The 18,901-nt window shown below is 34.4% G+C and overlaps 1 pseudogene; it reads right to left on the reverse strand.

Annotated features, from left to right (window-relative positions):
• Positions 1-1,346: 1,346 nt before the first annotated feature.
• On the reverse strand, positions 1,347-4,177 carry LOC113336200 (annotated as a pseudogene).
• Positions 4,178-18,901: the final 14,724 nt, after the last annotated feature.

Consider the following 18,901-nt stretch of genomic DNA (forward strand, 5'->3'; position numbering starts at 1 on the left):
CTTATCAACTTGGGCTCCTCTTCTGTACCCATGTTGATCTCTTTAGTCGGCTCATCTACAATAAAGTTCGCCTTTGGTTCACCTAGCGGAGATGGCTCTTTGATCTCTTTCGCTGGTGCTCCTTCTTCGTCTATTTCGCTTGGTGTTCCTCGACCTTCTTTTGCTCGCGCCATATATACCCTGAGCTCTTCTTCTTTCTTTAGCTGCTTTGCCTTTCACCATCTATCTTTTCGCTTTTTTGCTCTTCCCTCATAGTTCTTGACATCTAACTGGGTACGTGCTTTCTCTCTTTCTGTGTCACCTGCAATTTTTCCTATTCCGTTCAGCATCGGGAAACGTATGCATTGATGTAAGGTTGATGCCACGCCTTTTATACCATGCATCCACGACCTTCCCAAGAGCATGTTGTATGGTGATTCCACATCTACCATACACAATGTGACCTGCACTTCTATCTCTCCTAGTGGCATTTTTATAGTTACCTCCCCTTTTGGATTTGTTATTGCTTTGTTGAAACCGTGGATGTTGTATGCAGACGGCTTTAAGTCTGCATCGTCATATCCAATGTTCTTAAACGTGCGATAAAATAAGATGTCGGCTGAGCTTCCGGTATCTATCAAAGTTCCTTCAATCGCCCATTCCTCTGAAGCTTTCGCATCTTTATCCTTCTCCATCTTTCACGCGGGTATAGTTACTGCCAATGAATCTGTTCGTCCCCAGCTTCCTTGTGGTATATTGTCCGCTTCGAACATGATCTTCTGTTTTTTCCATTCGTGCAAGGGAGACATCTTCTCGATATTCGAGATCTTCCTTCCTTCATAATCACGCTTGTGGATCTGCCCTGTAAGTCCTGCATGAAAATATGTGACATCCACACCTTATTTTGTTATCATATTACATTGTAGACGCCCGCTTCCGTCCATCGCTCCGATGGTGTTTATCACTTTCGTAGATTTATTTGTTTCCTGTAGCATACACATAGTTGTGTGCTTTTTTTGCCGCCTTAATTCGTTCCCCTTTTATCTACAGACAACCTTGATTAGCTTTTTCCAGAAATAAGATTAGTTTTTCCAAATACCTCTTAAAAAAATATATCAAGTTTGTGCCTCGAAAGAAAACTTATAATCCTTAGAATTACTCCATAGATTCGAAATCAGTAAATGCTCAAGAACAAACTTACGAACTTATTTGTTTTGTAAACCGAAACTCAACAAAAACAATCAAAAATCTTTCACAAAAGCAAGAATATAAGAAATCTTTGAAAAATCAATTTAAAACTTTCACAAACAAGTATAATCTCTTCCCCGAGCTGTATTAGATAATCTATATAGTAAACTAAGAAATCATCATGAAAAACACTTATAAAAACTTTATTAAGCTTAGAAATCAATACAAGGAAAGAAGAAGATAAAACCCTAACTTGGGTAGCAAATAACTTTCTCTCTCCTATAATTCTATCTCAACTCTCTAAAAGGATCTCTCTCCCAACACAAGGATGGTTGGTCCTATATACAGGAATTTTACATAGTGGAGGAAAGTTAATAAAGCCCCTATTTTCGGATCTGACGTGCGATGTGCTCGCACCCGTGTACTGGATCGACTCGCACGTACTCATGAACTTCACATTGGGTTCACATTTTACTCGTGACCTTATGACGTCATTGATTCCGCCATCTGGGGTATAATATGTGCGAGTCCGTTCGCCCCCTTATAATAGTACCGCTTCGCATAATACCTACGGGTGCGATATTTAACCGGTACATTTTGTTTGCTTACGTTGTGCAACTAAGAAAGTCTGTAAAATTGGTTTAATTTTTTCAGAAATCTTGATAAAACTAAAGAACATTAGCCTATATAAAACCACCATTCCAAACAGGATAACCATGTCAATCCATTTCGAATAACCCATGGGCATTTGCCATACTGTTTCCAAAATTTCTTTACCAGTAATAGTTGATGAACCACTTCCTTGATTCCTAGGAAAACTTAATCCTTCGAACTCATTCTTGTAGAGTCCTTCAATCGCGTACCTCTGAAAACCAATGTAGTACATTGGGTATTTCCAAAAAGGATTTGGAATTTCATCCGGTAGTCTAAAGAAACCAGCGTTCAATATCATTATTCCCTGAATTCCTGCTCCAATTATTATACCCATAAGATAATTAGGAACTATACTAGCCACGAGCATCATTAAGCTCTCGACTAACATCACTGATGCGAAAATTACTAGAACAAAGAAGATAAAATGCTCGAATCCTTTGTGAAGACCAACTAAGTAATAAGCAATAGCGCCCGGGATTACGGAGATTATAAGCAAGTATGGTATAGAGGAAAATGTGTTTCCAACTACAAAAGCTGCAACACCGTAATGCCCGTTTAATCTTTCTCTGCCAAATATCTAATATTAAAAGATGAAACAAAAACATAACATCAGTAACAGTATAAATATGTAGTTTATGCATATATATACATCATAAGAAAATCAGCAAAATACCATCACATCCTCCACGAAAGAAGGGAATCCGCCAATTGACATGAAAGTTAAGAATGAGGCTACAAACATAAGCATTGCACCTCTAGCCTGCAAAACAAGGAACCATTTGATGTGACATTGTGCATGGTCAGTTTCAATATTATCTAAAACTTTAGAGATTATTCTTTATTTACCTGTACTGAACCAGTATCGTGGCCAATGTCATAAAACATGGTACCAATACAAAGACAGAGTGAAACATAGATTCCAAGACGTAACCAGTAGTAGCCTAAATCGCGGTACATGTTTACGAAAGACCTTCTTGTAAGGATAAATGATTGTGTTAAGAAGCTAGCTTGACTTCCTTTCTCAAGTACTCTCCCTTCCTATAAAATTTTGAACGTTTTCATATGTCTATGTTGCGTCTGATAAAAATTTACAATTGAAAAGATGCATTAATCGTTTATATTTTTGTGCAAAGCCTACCATTTTAGATATTTCGGAAACTTGATAATGTACTTGTTGGAAGAACTGAGATGACTTGTATGACTCAATTAAAATGTTAATTGTTTCCTCTGTAGTTACCGGTTTATTTTGCGCCAAACCTTTTTCAATGTCCTCATCGTTATCAAAGTCTTTGTTGATAGTTCTTAGATAGTGATCCGAAGGATTTCTCATACTTTGGCAAGGGAATCCATTTAATGCGAAAAACTACAAAATAATATTTCAAAAACAAACGACAAAAATCAACAACCACGAGCACAAAATTTGAAGAGAATTTCACGTAGATAAAACCAGAGAATTGATTATTTACCTCATCTGTTGCAGATGCTGGACCAAAAAAACAGTTCTACCAGAAGAAAGTAGACAAAGATTATTAAAGAGAGCAAAAACTTCATGGCTTGGTTGGTGAATGGAAGCGATAACAGTCATACCACATTGTTGCGAAAGCTTCACAATTCTGTTCATGGCATGGTATGATGCTGCACTATCGAGACCACTTGTGGGTTCGTCTAGAAAGAGTAGCTTTGGACGTTTTAAAATCTCTATACAAATGCTTACTCTTCTCTTTTGTCCTCCACTAAGTCCTTTACCGCTCCAGCCTCCTATTCTTGTATTCATTGCTTCTTGTAATCCCATTTCCCTTATTGTCGTCTCTGCTCTTTGTTTCTTTTCAGAAACGGTCATGGAATCAGGTAATTGGAGCATAGCAGAGTAGTAAACAGATTCTTTCACTGTTAATGTTGTTGTTAGTGCATCATCTTGAGCAACATATGCCTATAAATGTCAAAATAAAATGAATTATTGACCAATCTCCGAATTCTATTTTCGCATAGTCGATATTAGGGGCTAAATTTTTCTTTACCGATGTTCCAAAAGCTAACGTTTGAGCATACCCATTAAGCCCTTGGATTATAGCTTTATCAGTATCCTCACTACTTCCTACAGTAACCCATAAATCTTCCCATGTCAAGAAACCCCCTGCAGCCTCAAATGAACTGTTCTTATTCTTGATTTCTTCCAAATGATCAATATCATCATTTTTTTCTTTGTTGCCAAGGAGTGGAAATGGTGACCTCCTTGGAGTTAGGTTAGGGATCCATCCTGGATAATTGTTATCATTAATGGATGACGATGAAGAAGCCATGCTTCCTCAAATGAGAAATCTTTAAATGGTTTTTGTGTTTTGATCAATGGTGTGGTTCTAGCTAGAGAGGAGGAGAGATTTGAAATGGATGGTTTACAATGTATGTATTTAACAAGTGGTTTAACACTTCTAAAACTTTATTTATTTGTCACATTTGCAATGAATGTGACTTGTGAATATAGTACTTGATGATAATGGGTCATGCAAAATATCTTGTCGGGTTCATGTCAAATTCAGATGTACAAACAGCTCTAAAAACCCTAACGTTTTTAGGGGCCACTCAAAAGGAATTAGGGGTCAACAATAAAATAAAAAAGGTCACCCAATCCTAAATTGTGTTCACCCCTTATCTCCCATATTTCGTAATAACAAAATTACCCTTCGATATTCGGTAATTTGAGCAGGATTCGGGTGATAAAAAATTTGAGGGATTTTTTTTTTTTTTTTTTTTTTTTTTGCTTTTTCGAACTTTGGTACAACCATAATCGGTAGTAAAGTGTGTTACTTTAACTTCCGAATGTATATTGGTCCCAAAATGAGATTTTTCCAAAATCCTTTAATTTTCGACTTTGGTGCAACCATAATTGGTAGTAAAGTGTGTTACTTTAACTTCTGAATGTATATTTGCCCCAAAATGATATTTTGCCAAAATCCTTAAATTTTCGAACTTTGGTACAACCATAATCGCTAGTAAATTGTGTTACTTTAGCCTCCGAATATATTCATTTTTTGAATCTTAGTACTACCATAATCGGTAGTAAATTTGACTTCCGAATGTATATTGTCCCCAAAATGAGATTTTGCCAAAATCCTAAAATTTTCAAACTTTGGTATTACCATAATCGGTAGTAAAGTGTGTTACTTTAACCTCCGAATATACTAAATTTTCGAATTTTAGCACTACCATAATCGGTAGTAAATTTAACTTCCGAACGTATATTGGCCCCAAAATGAGATTTTGCCAAAATCCTAAAATTTTCGAACTTTGGTACTACCATAATCGGTAGTAAAGTGTGTTACTTTAACCTCCGAATATACTCAATTTTCGAATATTAGTACTACCATAATCGGTAGTAAATTTGATTTCCGAATGTATATTGGCCCCAAAATGTGATTTTGCAAAATCTTAAAATTTTCGAATTTTGGTACTACCATAATCGGTAGTAAAGTGTGTTACTTTAACCTCCGAATATATTCAATTTTCGAATATTAGTACTACCATAATCGGTAGTAAATTTGACTTCCGAATGTATATTGGCCCCAAAATATGATTTTGCCAAAATCCTAAAATTTTCGAACTTTGGTACTACCATAATCGGTAGTAAAGTGTGTTACTTTAACCTCCGAATATACTAAATTTTCGAATTTTAGTACTACCATAATCGGAAGTGAATTGTGTTAATAAGTGATGCTTATTATCTGCCGATTGTGTTCATGGCCTCAAATTCAAATTTTCAAAACTTAACAAAAGTTTCAAAATTTTCTACTTTCACAATCAGTAGTTAATGGTGTTTATTATCTATCGATTGTGCGTAACTTTTTGTACAGAGAAATTTAATTTTTAGAATCAAGAATAATCGGTAGATATCGATCAATTTACCTACCGATTATGGTTGATGTTCTTAAGAAACGAAGAACATCAACCATAATCGGTAGGTAAAGTAGATTATTATCTACCGATTATGTTTCTGCTAGTGTAAATCCAAGAACATCAACCATAATCGGTGGGTAAAATAGATAGTTATCTACCGATTATGTTTCTGCTACTGTAAATCCAAGAAAATTTTCGGATCAAATTTTTGATTTCAAGTAATCAAATCCTAATTTTGAATCACAACTACTATCATCTATTAGTTTTGTTTGTTGAACTCCTTTTTTTTTTGATGTTCTAAGTTTCAACTTTAAGGTTAATGAATTTTGGGTTTTAATTTTAAACAATCAATCATAACATTTGTTTGATCGATGATCTTTGTTTTCAATCAAAATTAAAATGATGGAAAAAAATTTCAATGGGTGGAAAAGAGAAGAAGAAGTGGAATGATATGATTATGAAAATAAAGGATATAGGTTTAGATTTAGTATAAAGGTGAAGGATAATATAGACAATTTTTTATTTTTAAGACATCCCTTAACCTCCTTCAATGGATGGGAATAAAAAGGTGGCCCCTAATTCCTTTTGAGTGGCTCCTAAAAACGCTACGCTAAAAACCTTGCAATTTTCCAATCAAATGTGTCCCGTTTTCTAAGGGGGGTTGATTTTCATGTAAATCATATCAACAAAAATGCTCATAGCATAATCAACTTTGGTTACTTTAGTCGGAAAGGGGCCTAACTGAGTCACTCTGACAATGACTGATCGTTTCAGTTACGTGATTAGACTAAAATTAACATATTTCACAATAGATTTAACATTTCAAAACACTTATGTATCACAAAGAAATTATTGAAGTATATTGTAGTTGCAGGAAAACCTATAACCAACACCCCATCAATAATTTCTAGATCTAATCATATAAGTCTTCTAATTATTAATATAAGTGCTAGAAATATAAATAGACACGAGATTTACGTGGTTCGATCAATGTGATCTACGGGTTAGGATTTGCCATGATTATTAAAATTACATACGAATTACATTGAGACTCTGTTGGGAATATATTTTCAAAACATAAATTTATTCCCAATCAATATGTTTTTTATGGCCTTTATTGAAAGAAATTAATTTTTGTTATAATTAATTTGACCGTTTCATATTTTTAGTTTTAATGGTGTTAACTCAACCATAATAACATTTTCATGAACATTTAATTGTTTTGAAACTTTTGACTATAAATCAGAATTTTTGTTGGAAAAATAATAAGAGAGAGATTGTTCTTTTATGTTTTGGTGTTAAAAAGAACTTGGAGAGTTGTTGAAATCTTTTTTTTAGTGAGAGAATTTTTTTTTATGACTTAAGTTTACAGAAGAAATGAATTTTAGAGAAAGAAAAATAAGTGTTTGAACATCTCTTATTTTTCAAAATGAGTTTCTGAGCAAGAATGAAGTGTAGAAGTTTCACATCCTCTCACCGTGCAAGAGTGATTGTGTAAGAGATTGATCTCGGCTGTTTTATCCTGGAGACGACGCGTCATTGAAGAACTGCTTGCACAATCTTGGGCAGAGCCGCGAAACGTCTTAAAGATAGTGACCTAGTCCGCGACTCAGTCATAACGTTTTTTGTTTCTTGTTTGATTTTATTTGTTGTGCAGGCATAATTCGGCAGTTGTTCCAACAATTTTAAGACGATTTATTCTTCCATGGATACCAAAAGAAAACAATTGCTCAAACGCGATAAGTATCATTGTTTTATTTTGTTTGATAGAATTATAACCGGAATATTTTTTTCTTTAACGATTGAACATGATGCTTGAGATTTTAGGTAACCTGATACCTAAAGTTAATTTTATGTCTAATATTGATGGACTAGGAATAACATGGTTAAATATTTTTTCTTTGTGAGCAGTGGACATAGACAAATATTGTTGATGTTAAACGAATGTTTTTAACATGTTGTAGAGTCTTATTTTTATCTCCTACAAGAAATTGAATTGGGTCTTGAAATTGTAACCGGGTGTATTAGACATCATGAGAATCATCCACGTAAAATTTCAGAATATTTGGAGTCTGGAAAGTATTTTTAAAGTATTTTAGAAAACTACATAACGTATCTGAAAAATTCTGACGGCAGAAAATTAATCCTTATTAAATCCGCTTTTCCTAATCTTTGTTTAGAAAATTTGAATCCGTGTATTACACGAAACTTGTATATCAGGAACTTATCTTAAAACCCATTTTCAAGTTTTCAATTTGGGTTGTTATTTTGAGAGATGTGGTATCGTTGTGTATGTTTGTCCAAAATATGAAACATGATACTTGAGATTAGAGATTAGAGATGTAAGAAATTACTTTAAAGATCATGTTTTGATTCTAGTACTTCATACGCTTGTTTTGGTAATGAAAATAAAGATTATTGTTAGCAATCAAACTAGTCCATCACGTATGTTTGGTAAAATGCTTGATAGAGAGTTATAAATGTATGATGTTATAATTATATAACTTTGAATCTTGGTTTGACAATTAAGAGAAACTTGGAGTATGATATTAGTTGATTTTCAAGTAATTATGTAAGTGTGTATACCTTCTTATTTTTTTGGTTTCAAATGCTCACGCGTACGTAATTGTGACAGGTGAAAAATACACTTACTTGAGCAAGTTTTTATTTTCCAATGAAAAAACAATTGCGGGAGATTAATCGATGTAAGGAGCAATGGGGTTTCTGATTTCTTTGTTGGTGCGCAAAGAATGGACAATGTTTTATAACCAATTTAGCTTTAAAAGCAATTGAGGTATGTTTGATGAACTATTTGTAGTTATTGCGGTGATCAAATAATGGCATTCTAAATTGAATAAGTTGATTGTTCAATCTTAGAATAAATGTAAGGGAAACAAGATATTGATAATTATTGTGTATGACAATAAACATGTGACACATATAAGTTTTGAACTTATGAGATGAAATTTTATACGAACCCAAAACCGAAATAATTAGAAACCTAGTCAAAATAAATGTGAATATCAACTCTCACCAAGAAATGAACATAATATTGATTATGAGATTATTTGCTATTCTTGCATGGCATTGCAAGGATATCAAATGTTATTAACAACAGTTTTCAAGCTTAGTTAATGTGAACTATGGATAAGGTGAGAGGTTGATATATATTGGTGTTTTACACCATATTTGTTTTGATAGGTTATGATTCAAAAGTTGAACCTAATCGTTTTGAAAGAAAGTGACGTTGAGATATACTCACATCACTAGGACTTTCGGTATTGGTATAGCCTAAAAGTTTACTTTGGGTAGAACAATCTTGTTAAAGATATATATAGTTTCCAAGATGTTCAACTTGTTAATAACAAGATGTTCATATCTTGTTATAAACAAGAGTGAGATAAGAAATTTGTTGAATTTGATCATTGCACTGCTACAAATGATAAGTTATGGATAAAATGTTTGAATATAATATTATAATTTTATTATAAAATAAATTGAATTTTGAATATTTGAAATATGAGATTTTGTCATGTTTTTTAAGAAACAAATGAGTTAGTGATGAATATGAGCATGTTATATTTTTTTATGAACTTGGTGAATTTTTGAGTAACATGTATGTAATAATCTTACCTAACTCATAAAAGCATGTACATTTTCAAATCTTACGCAACTTGCAATGATATTGGATGAAATAAAATATTTGAGAATTTTATAAAGATGCTTCGAATAACTTGTCCTGATATCAAATATGATTTTTGAGTAGTAAATATTAAGCAATGTTGCTTTCAAGAAAATTGTTTGAAGTTTTCTCTATATTGTGCAAAACATTTTGGGTTTAGATCATTGGCTTATTAGTTTTTCACAATTTTTGGGATCTTTGATATTATTTTGAAATTCTTGTTTGAGTCAAAAATAGTGGGGGTTCCATATCCTATTCTTTAACACATTTGATTTAAATTAGAGGAACTAGAAAAATGAAGGTAACAAGTAATTCACTAAGAATGAACGTAGAAAAGCATAAATAGTGAGACTAAATTTTAGTCATGAATATTTTGTTGCTTATAATTTGAAAGATAACTTCTTATAGAGAGTAACTTTTTTCTTCAAACTATTCAATCTTTGGAAAAAAGTTTTTATGAGCCTATTGTTTATAGACAAGCAAACAGAAAATTGTTGACTCTTACATTCATTTCGCCAAATAACTTACATGCTTGTTTTGTTGATGTTGTTTCTACAATGTATGATTTGTTATAGTCATAAGTAAAAATATATACTTTTGTGTAAGTTAAGGATGAGAATATATGTAAACCAAGCATGGAAAACTGTGTAGTTTCTACAATAAAAGAAATCATATAAGTTAGATAAGTTATCCTTTACATTCTGAAAAACAACTTTAAAACAATTTATAAAATAAAAATTGTTTACTTGATTCATTCGAATGATTTCAGAATTGATGAAACCGAAATGCACAATACTCTTTGTTTTGTATGCATAAGTGATTTTTTGAATTTTTATTCTAACTTATAGGATGAAAATGAAATTGAGAACATGCTTAGTTTGTTATTTGACATGAAAGACTTGAGTGAAGATGATGTATATTTTTGAATTTTTTTTTTTCTTTCTTTGTTTCATTTTCATTTCAATGAAAATAATTTTTTTTTAAAGAGACAGAAATATATATAGTCTGACTGTAAACAAGTTTTCACTCATTTGGTTTAGGCTAATGCTTTTGAGATTGTGTGTGATTGCTCTAGACATGAGTATGGTAGCTCAGTATGCTTCTTTGCTACGTGATTGACTATATATATAAGTATTTTTTGTAGTGGGGGTGTAATATATTGCTTCCATAGTGGGGGTTTTATAATCAGTTTTTCCAATCCTAGTATGGAAAATTGGTAAAATATTGAGAAGGTTATGAGGTGTTTCAAACACATCATACGCCTAGAAATACAATATCTAAATGGTTACCGCAATCCTTTAAGGATATTGCAAAGATGATTGGACATCCTTTCAGTTGAATCCTTTAAGGGATGGAGCGATTCGATCCTCTAATAGATAAAGGAACAGACATATTAGTCCAATGTTATAGTACCGCGGCTATTGCATGAATTGAGAATGTAACGACAACTATAAGAGTTGATTTTATGAGAATATGGAATATATAGTGTCTGAAACGAGTTTCCATTAGTCCTTTGACGAAAGGATTGATAAGAAGATGTGAATACATCTTAGGTATGAGGTTGATGCCCATTGAGATTGATCCATCTATGATGGATACCCAACCTAGAAATAGGTTCAAAGGGACTAGATGAAGTCATAGGTGATATAGAGATGCGAGAATCATGTTTTTGAAGAATTCATCCCAAGACATGACATCCTGAAACGAGTAAAGGTTGAGTTTAGTTTTTAATTTTAAAATTTTAAACTCTTAATGATGTTTATATCTCTATTTAGAGTGGGGTACATTCAGGAGTACTCTTGATAGACCCACCTATATGAATGTGAAAGTGTGGTCGCTTTATATGAGAATATGGGAAGTTCTCTAGATCATTCATTAAACTGGGATACAAGCGCAGGGCCGTAATGTGCTGGCTTTAGACTTTACACTAGTATAGTCGTGTGTGTTGATTAATCTTTTTATCTCCTATAGTTCAATATTTATGTTCACTCTATGGTCATATTTTAAGAGAGCCTATTAACACTACGTAAAGGTTCAAGTCGCGAGACACCTTTGCTTATGCACAACTCTGTACGTTCTTGCTCAATGTTTTAAAAATATAAGTGGAAGATTGTTGGGAATATATTTTCAAAACATAAATTTATTCCCAATCAATATGTTTTTTATAGCCTTTATTGAAAGAAATTAATTTTTGTTATAATTAATTTGACCGTTTCATATTTTTAGTTTTAATGGTGTTAACTACACCATTATAACTTTGAGAGTTTCATTTTGTGGTTTTTAATGGTGTTAACTCAGTCATAATAACATTTTCATGAACATTTAATTGTTTTAAAACTCTTGACTATAAATAAGAATTTTGGTTGGAAAAATAATAAGAGAGAGATTTTTCTTTTATGTTTTGGTGTTAAAAAGAACATGGAGAGTTGTTGAAATCTTTTTTTTTAGTGAGAGAATTTTTCTTTTTTATGACTTCAGTTTACAGAAGAAATGAATTTTAGAGAAAAAAAAATAAGTGTGTGAACATCTCTAGTTTTTCAAAATGAGTTTCTGAGCAAGAAAGAAGTGTAGAAGTTTCACATCCTATCACCGTGCAAGAGTGATTGTGTAAGAGATTGATCTCGGTTGTTTTATTCTGGGGACGGCGCGCCATTGAAGAACTGCTTGCACAATCTTGGGCAGAGCCGCGAAACGTCTTAAAGATAGCGACCTAGTCCGCGACTCAGCCATAACGTTGTTTGTTTCGTGTTTGATTTTATTTGTTGTGCAAGCATAATTCGGTAGTTGTTCCAACAGACTCCATTAATGAGTATTTAGAGCTCTAGATTGAAGAAGGAAGAAGAAGGAGATCACCATAATACAAATTCTGTTTTCTCTCTCTATAAATATGTCCTCCCTAAATTGTTTCTTTCCTAAAGTGTGTCTCTTTCCTAAAATGTATCCTTCCTTTCTCTCTCCTTCCTTTCTCTTTATATAGGTATTTACATAGTGGATGACAGCTCACATGTAGTGGAGTACAACTCATATTCCCCCTATTTTCGGATCCCGTACTACATTCTCGCACAATAGGAAATGAATGTATCTCGCACACTAACAAATGTGGTGTGCGATATTTTGATCCTACATATATTAATCTTAGCCGTCCAGGTGCACCATTTGTGCGTGTCATCCTAGCACAGGGAAATACTAATAATTTTAGTTAGGAGCACAAAATTGTCTGACTAGTAGTCGAGACAGACACTTTTCCTTGTGTTCATGCAATTGTTTCAGATCTTTCTTGCCATCAAGGGCTGTGGTTCCTCAGACCACCCCTTACATCTCGCACGTGCGGCGTTAATTCCAATATTATGAATGAAAAATGAAAGCTCAAGTCAAGATATGAATTTTCAAAAATTACAACAGGGACGTTCGAACTCATGACCTGTTGTGTCATAAGAGTGCCCTCTAACTAGTGTTCCAACTTGGTTGGAATTAATAGAAAAGATAAATCAACGGTGGTGGTCTGTTCAACTTAAATATCATAATTGCTTTATTAATTAGTGTTTCACTAATTACACATAATAAATAATCTATTCATTATAAAGTGTTTTATTAATTAGTGTTTCACTAATTGCTCATAATAAATGATTAATCATTTTTTAATTATAAATGTTTTCTTAATTAATTATAATATTTATTTCTATTACTAAGTATTTTTGATAAATAATATCAATAGACATTTTCGTCGACAATGAGTAGTAGAAGAGGCTGAGCCAGAAATATTAGTGGTGGTTAAGGGCGGAGCTGATGTTTTTCCAAAAGTTGTTGTAGTAGTGGTAAAAAGGTTCTTTTCGGACTTGTGAAGAAAACAAGTTTTAGATTTAAATTAAACTAGACAATTAAATAAAGTTGTTCAAAGTTATAGAGAAAAACACCAAGACTCTGGATTCCACCATTGTCCCATTAAATGATAAATTTTATTCAATATTCATGCAATTTTTTCCTTTTCAAGTGATTCTAATATTTGCCTATAATAAATTTTTGAAGTAATAATTGTAATCACAGAGTATGAAACATCAAAAGTTTTAAAAAACCAAGCATGCTTCATCAAAATAATTCACAACTACTCAATAAAAATCAATTTATCTATTTCAATTCCATGCAAATAATCATATAAAAAATATTGCAAATAAATAATAAAAATAAAATTTTACCAATTAATCTGGGACAATGGCTTCCTCCGTTGCCTCGGCTAATAGGTTTAGCTCCTCATCCCAAAAACATAATCAAAAGATGTGTTCATGACTTAATAGGTATTTTTATTTATGAAATAGTGTAAAAAGAAGTTTGCAACGCTGTAATGGTGTTACAGCGTCGCTGTTACAAAGATAAGTGTAGCTGTAAACGATATATATTTGTTGCTGTAAAACAATGACATTCTGTTTCTCTTTTAAGATTGTTGAAAAACGACTGCCTTAGCTTGTCTGTTCTTCGTGTTCTTGAAGGTCTTCAATGGCGGCAGCAGCAGCAACAATATCTCTCTGTAACTCGATTCTCTCGTCTCTCCTGACCTCTAAACTCTCTCCAAAATTTTTTTTTTTCAACCCTTCTATGACATAAACCCAACTATTTATAGGCTTTAAATCCCCTAGAAACTCGATCGAAATCGTTGAAAATTCCAATTATTCTTTACGGGCAGTTGGGAGAATAATTCCCTTTTTGTTGCGTTCCACTGTTTTGTTAGCTATTCTCTCGTCACAAATCTCTTCTATGACTTGGACTAAACTGATTTGACGTGTATCTCACGTAAGAATATCCCATAAATCTCTCAAACAATTCTTGAACCCTAAACAGAGAAGCGGTATCCTGTTTGGACTTTGATCTCTTCTCCCGGCTATTCCAGCCCAATTGGATCTAGGAAATTGCCCATAGAAGCCCAGTTAAGTCTATTAGAGTCCAGCCCAATCGAAATCCATTGTTGAATCTCATAAAATCACGTCAAAAATCCAAACTCTAATTTATTGTTGTGAACTCCAAATTTCCCGCCATTTTTCTGTTTTGAACGTGAAGAGGAAGGGTGTCCCCCTATCCTCTGATGGGGTGCGAACATCAAGTGGTCACCCCTTATCAAGTGGGTGCCCCTTATCCAACTTAAGGATGCCTTTAGCAATTATTCTGGGATGTTTTCCGCACTTTTTCGGGGTTCCTCCGGGGTATTCCTGGGGTGTCTCCAACATACTTCTGGGGTGCTTCTGGTAGTTATCAACGGAGGTCCAAATGCCGCATTTTTAGCCAATTTCGCCACAAAGCCTTATTCTTCCAAAAATACCTACAAATAAATAAAATAACCAAATAAGTACGATATCGAGCACTAACAATATATACAAATGAGCTATATTAGACACATAAATGCGTCTATCAAATACCCCCAAACTTATTATTTGCTAGTCCCGAGCAAATCAAAACTACAAAATAAAATCCTAACTCACTTTCGCAGGCATCGTCGATTGCATTTAGCGTATGCAATAAGCCTTTAAACCCCTAGGTGGCCTTAGTGGCCGAGTTATAGTCTCGGGAGGGCTTACAAGAGAAATACCCACAAAACCTTAATACTCCAGATCCTAGCTATCTACAACGAACCTTGGAAGGTACTAAAGAATCTCCTTGGTTGGCATACTTATTGACTACAAGAGGAAGTACCCTGATGCGAAATTCCAATTGATGTACACGAGTTTGCACTCAAGCATACTAAAATTCATATAAAGTGACGGAGCTCTACTCAGATAGTCTCACTATGGACATCAATATCCGGAGTCAAAAATAATCACATGGATAGATCAAGAAGATGGATATAGAGAAAAACATAGATGGTTCTGATGTTTACTAAGTGAACGGCGTTTCCCATATCTGTCTGAAGGCCTCCGCCAAAATGAACCTATCCTAATGGATTGAGATACTAGTCTGACTAATATCAACACAACTGGCATATACAAGGGAACCAGTGATTGATAATCCTAACTCTAGGTCAACACAGCTGGCATATACAAGGGTACCAGTGGTCGACTTTATTGATTTTATTCCTTTTGGTCAAATGGTCTGGTCTCAATTTTATTTTTTTTCATCTCTTTTTTAAAATTCAACTTTTTTTTTTTTTGATATCTCAATCACTCTAATTCACCCTAGCACTGGTAACAACTTGAATCGTGAGCCCCACCTAATCACTTAGAGTAACATAGTTTAAAAACAAAATAAAATAAAAATAGAAGTGAAAAGGACTCAACGTGATATGGTGAAACTATCATGTTATTTCTAACACCTGAGCTCTGTGCTTTTATGAATAGACTCTTCTATATGTTTCCATCTAATCAGATTGGTTCCTCAACTCCTACAACCAAAATGCTTCCATCCACTTAGGTTGGTTAGTGATATCCTTAATATGCATAAATTTCTAGGCTCTGGAGTTTATTTAAAACAAAAGGTTTCTACCCCACCCCCAAACTTAAATCTAACATTGTCCTCAATGTTTCGCATGAAAGACCAGTACCAAAAATATAAGTAACATGAGGAAATAGTAAAGAGAGAGTTTGGAAAGATAGTACCTGAGTGAAGTGAAACCAAAAACTGACAAAAATAAATAAAAATTATACAACATACAAATCGCCTCGATGGTCAATCAAGGGTAAACAGGGTCCTCCAGAGGGACCTCCTCAACATCACTTGTAGGAAAAGGCTCTAAAAAGGGCTTCAATCTCTGACCGTTAACCTTTGAAGAACTAGTACCATCTGATGTCTCAATCTCAATAGCGCCATGAGGAAAAACAGTACGGACCACAAAAGGACCGGTCCACCGAGAGCGCAGTTTCCCTGGGAATAGATGCAAACGAGTGTCATACAGAAGAACTTTTTGACTTGGAGAAAATGACTTCCGTAATATGTTTCTATCATGCAGAAGTTTCATTTTGTTCTTATACTCCTCCGCACTATCGTAAGCATATATACGAATCTCGTTCAACTCATTGAGCTGGAGTTTCCTATGGTCTCCTGCCTCGTCAAGTGAAAAATTTAGCTGCTTAACAGCCCAATAAGCTCTATGTTCTAACTCAACAGGTAAGTGACATGCCTTGCCATAAACAAGCCGATAAGGCGACATTCCAATAGGGGTCTTAAACGCAGTACGGTAAGCCCATAAGGCATCAGTAATCCTAGACGACCAGTCTTTCGGATTAGGATTAACTGTTTTCTCTAATATACGTTTTATATCCCCATTGGAAACCTCTACCTGACCACTAGTCTGTGGATGATATGGGGTAGCTACCTTATGTGTAATACCATATTTCTTCATCAGAAGCCTAAAAGTCCCATTACAAAAGTGCGACCCTCCATCACTAGTTATAGCTCGCGGTGTACCAAAACGTGTAAGTATATTATTTTTCAAGAACTCAATCACAACCCTATGGTCATTGGTTTTACACGCAACCGCCTCAATCCACTTAGAGACATAGTCTACGGCGACAAGGATGTATAGGTTACCAAAAGAATTAGGAAACGGACCCATAAAGTCAATACTCCACACATCAAAGACCTCAACAATTAAAATAGGGATCAAGGGCATCATGTTCCTACGGGAAATGGTTCCTAATTTCTGGCATCGTTCACAAGTAACGCAGTAACTGTGAGAGTCTTTAAACAACGAAGGCCAATAGAATCCTGATAGACGCATTTATGTGTCTAATTTGTCCCAATTGTTTATATTGTTAGTGCTCGATTTTGTACTTATTTGGTTATGTTATGTCTTTGTAGGTGTTTTTGGAGAAATAAGCTTTTGCGGCGAAATTGGCTCAAAATGTGGCATTTGAACCTCCGTAGATAACGTACCAGAAGCACCCCAGAAGTATGTTGGAAGCACCCCAGAAATACCCCGGAGGAACCCTGAAAAAGTGCTGAAAATATCCCAGAAAAATTACTATTTGCACCCAAGGGGAAAGTGTTATTCGGACTCTCACTATGGATAAGGGGTAACCCAATTCGGACATGTGCTAAAGGGACACCAAAACTGGATAAGGGGGAGGTCACCTTCACCGTTTGAAAACAAATTTTGGCGGGAAAATTTTCTTTCACCAGACAGATTTAGGGTTGGATTTTCGGACGAGTTTTAATGAGATTAAATCACTGATTCTCATGGGATGGACGTGATATGGATATACAATTCTAGTATGGATGATTTCATGGTCTTAATTGGGCTAGAATATCCGGGAGAAGCAATCAAAGTTAAAACAGAGAGACGTGTCCTGTTGTGCACTTTCAAAGATTTTGTGGAGATTTTGGGAGAGTTTTACGCTGGATAATCATGTATTTGGTCCTGTTCAAGTCATAGGAAGAGTTTGGTGGCTATTTATAGCTAACAGACGCGTACAAACACTGACATAGGTGATTATTGTTTCAACGGCAGAGAAGAAAAAAAAGAGATTCTATCGGGATTTCTTTGAGCTGTGAAGTATATAAGAGGTGGAGAGAAGTTATAAAAGGTTAGATCAAGAGTTAGGGGTCGATTGGGAGGCCAGCAGAGAGGCGCAGGAGGAGTTGCAGGAATTGTACCTGCTGCTGCTGCTGCCATTAACAAAGCTCGAAGAACACGAAGAACACACCTGTAGAGACAGTCGTTTATCAACAGTGACAACGACTAGCAGCTGAGGGTCTTAAAACAACAGCGTCAACAGTAGCAGTGAGGTATCGTTACTTACAGCAGTGGCATTCTATCGTTCTTCTCTGGACGCTTAAAGAGGGTCGTAGTTTCACTGTATTATATTTTTCACTCTTTTAATCATATTTTGAGCATCAAGTATGTATTTTGAGAACATGATTATTATGAGTAGCTAAACCCCAATACTGGGATGATGGAGGAAGCTGTTTTTCAGCCATGTGGTTATTTAAATAATTCTTAATTCACTTTTTGCACCGATTTTAATTGATTTATGATTTCAATTAATTACTTGTGATTTTGTTTGATGGAACATGCTTAGTCCTAGGGATTCTTGATGTGCCATGCTTATCATATACAAGTAATATTTTATGGAATCTAATTTGGCAAAGATAGAGTTAGTACTTGTTTTATTTTGAGCTATAATCGCCTAGAATTATTTTCTGAGCCACTTGAATATGAAACACATTGGAATCCTGAGTCCTGGTTCCTCTTGATCTTGTGACATATTGTGTATATATTTTTGTTTTAAAAATCTTTTCAAGTCCGAGTAACGAACTCTTATTTACCGCAATCGAAGTACCACAACAAATCCACACTGCAATATCTTAGCAGCAGTTTTCTTAGCACTAAAGTGACCCCCACAAGCATGATCATGACAAAAGGAAATAATACTGGACTAGTCACTCTCAGGTATACATCTCCTAATAATATGGTCTGGACAATACTTAAACAAATAAGGATCATCCCAAAAGAAGTGCTTAACCTCAGCTAAAAATCTAGAACGATCTTGTTTACCCCAATGTTGGGGCGTTCGACCAGTGACAAGA

The sequence above is a fragment of the Papaver somniferum genome, unplaced genomic scaffold (assembly GCF_003573695.1).
Source record: "Papaver somniferum cultivar HN1 unplaced genomic scaffold, ASM357369v1 unplaced-scaffold_150, whole genome shotgun sequence".
In the NCBI taxonomy this organism is placed as follows: domain Eukaryota; kingdom Viridiplantae; phylum Streptophyta; class Magnoliopsida; order Ranunculales; family Papaveraceae; genus Papaver; species Papaver somniferum.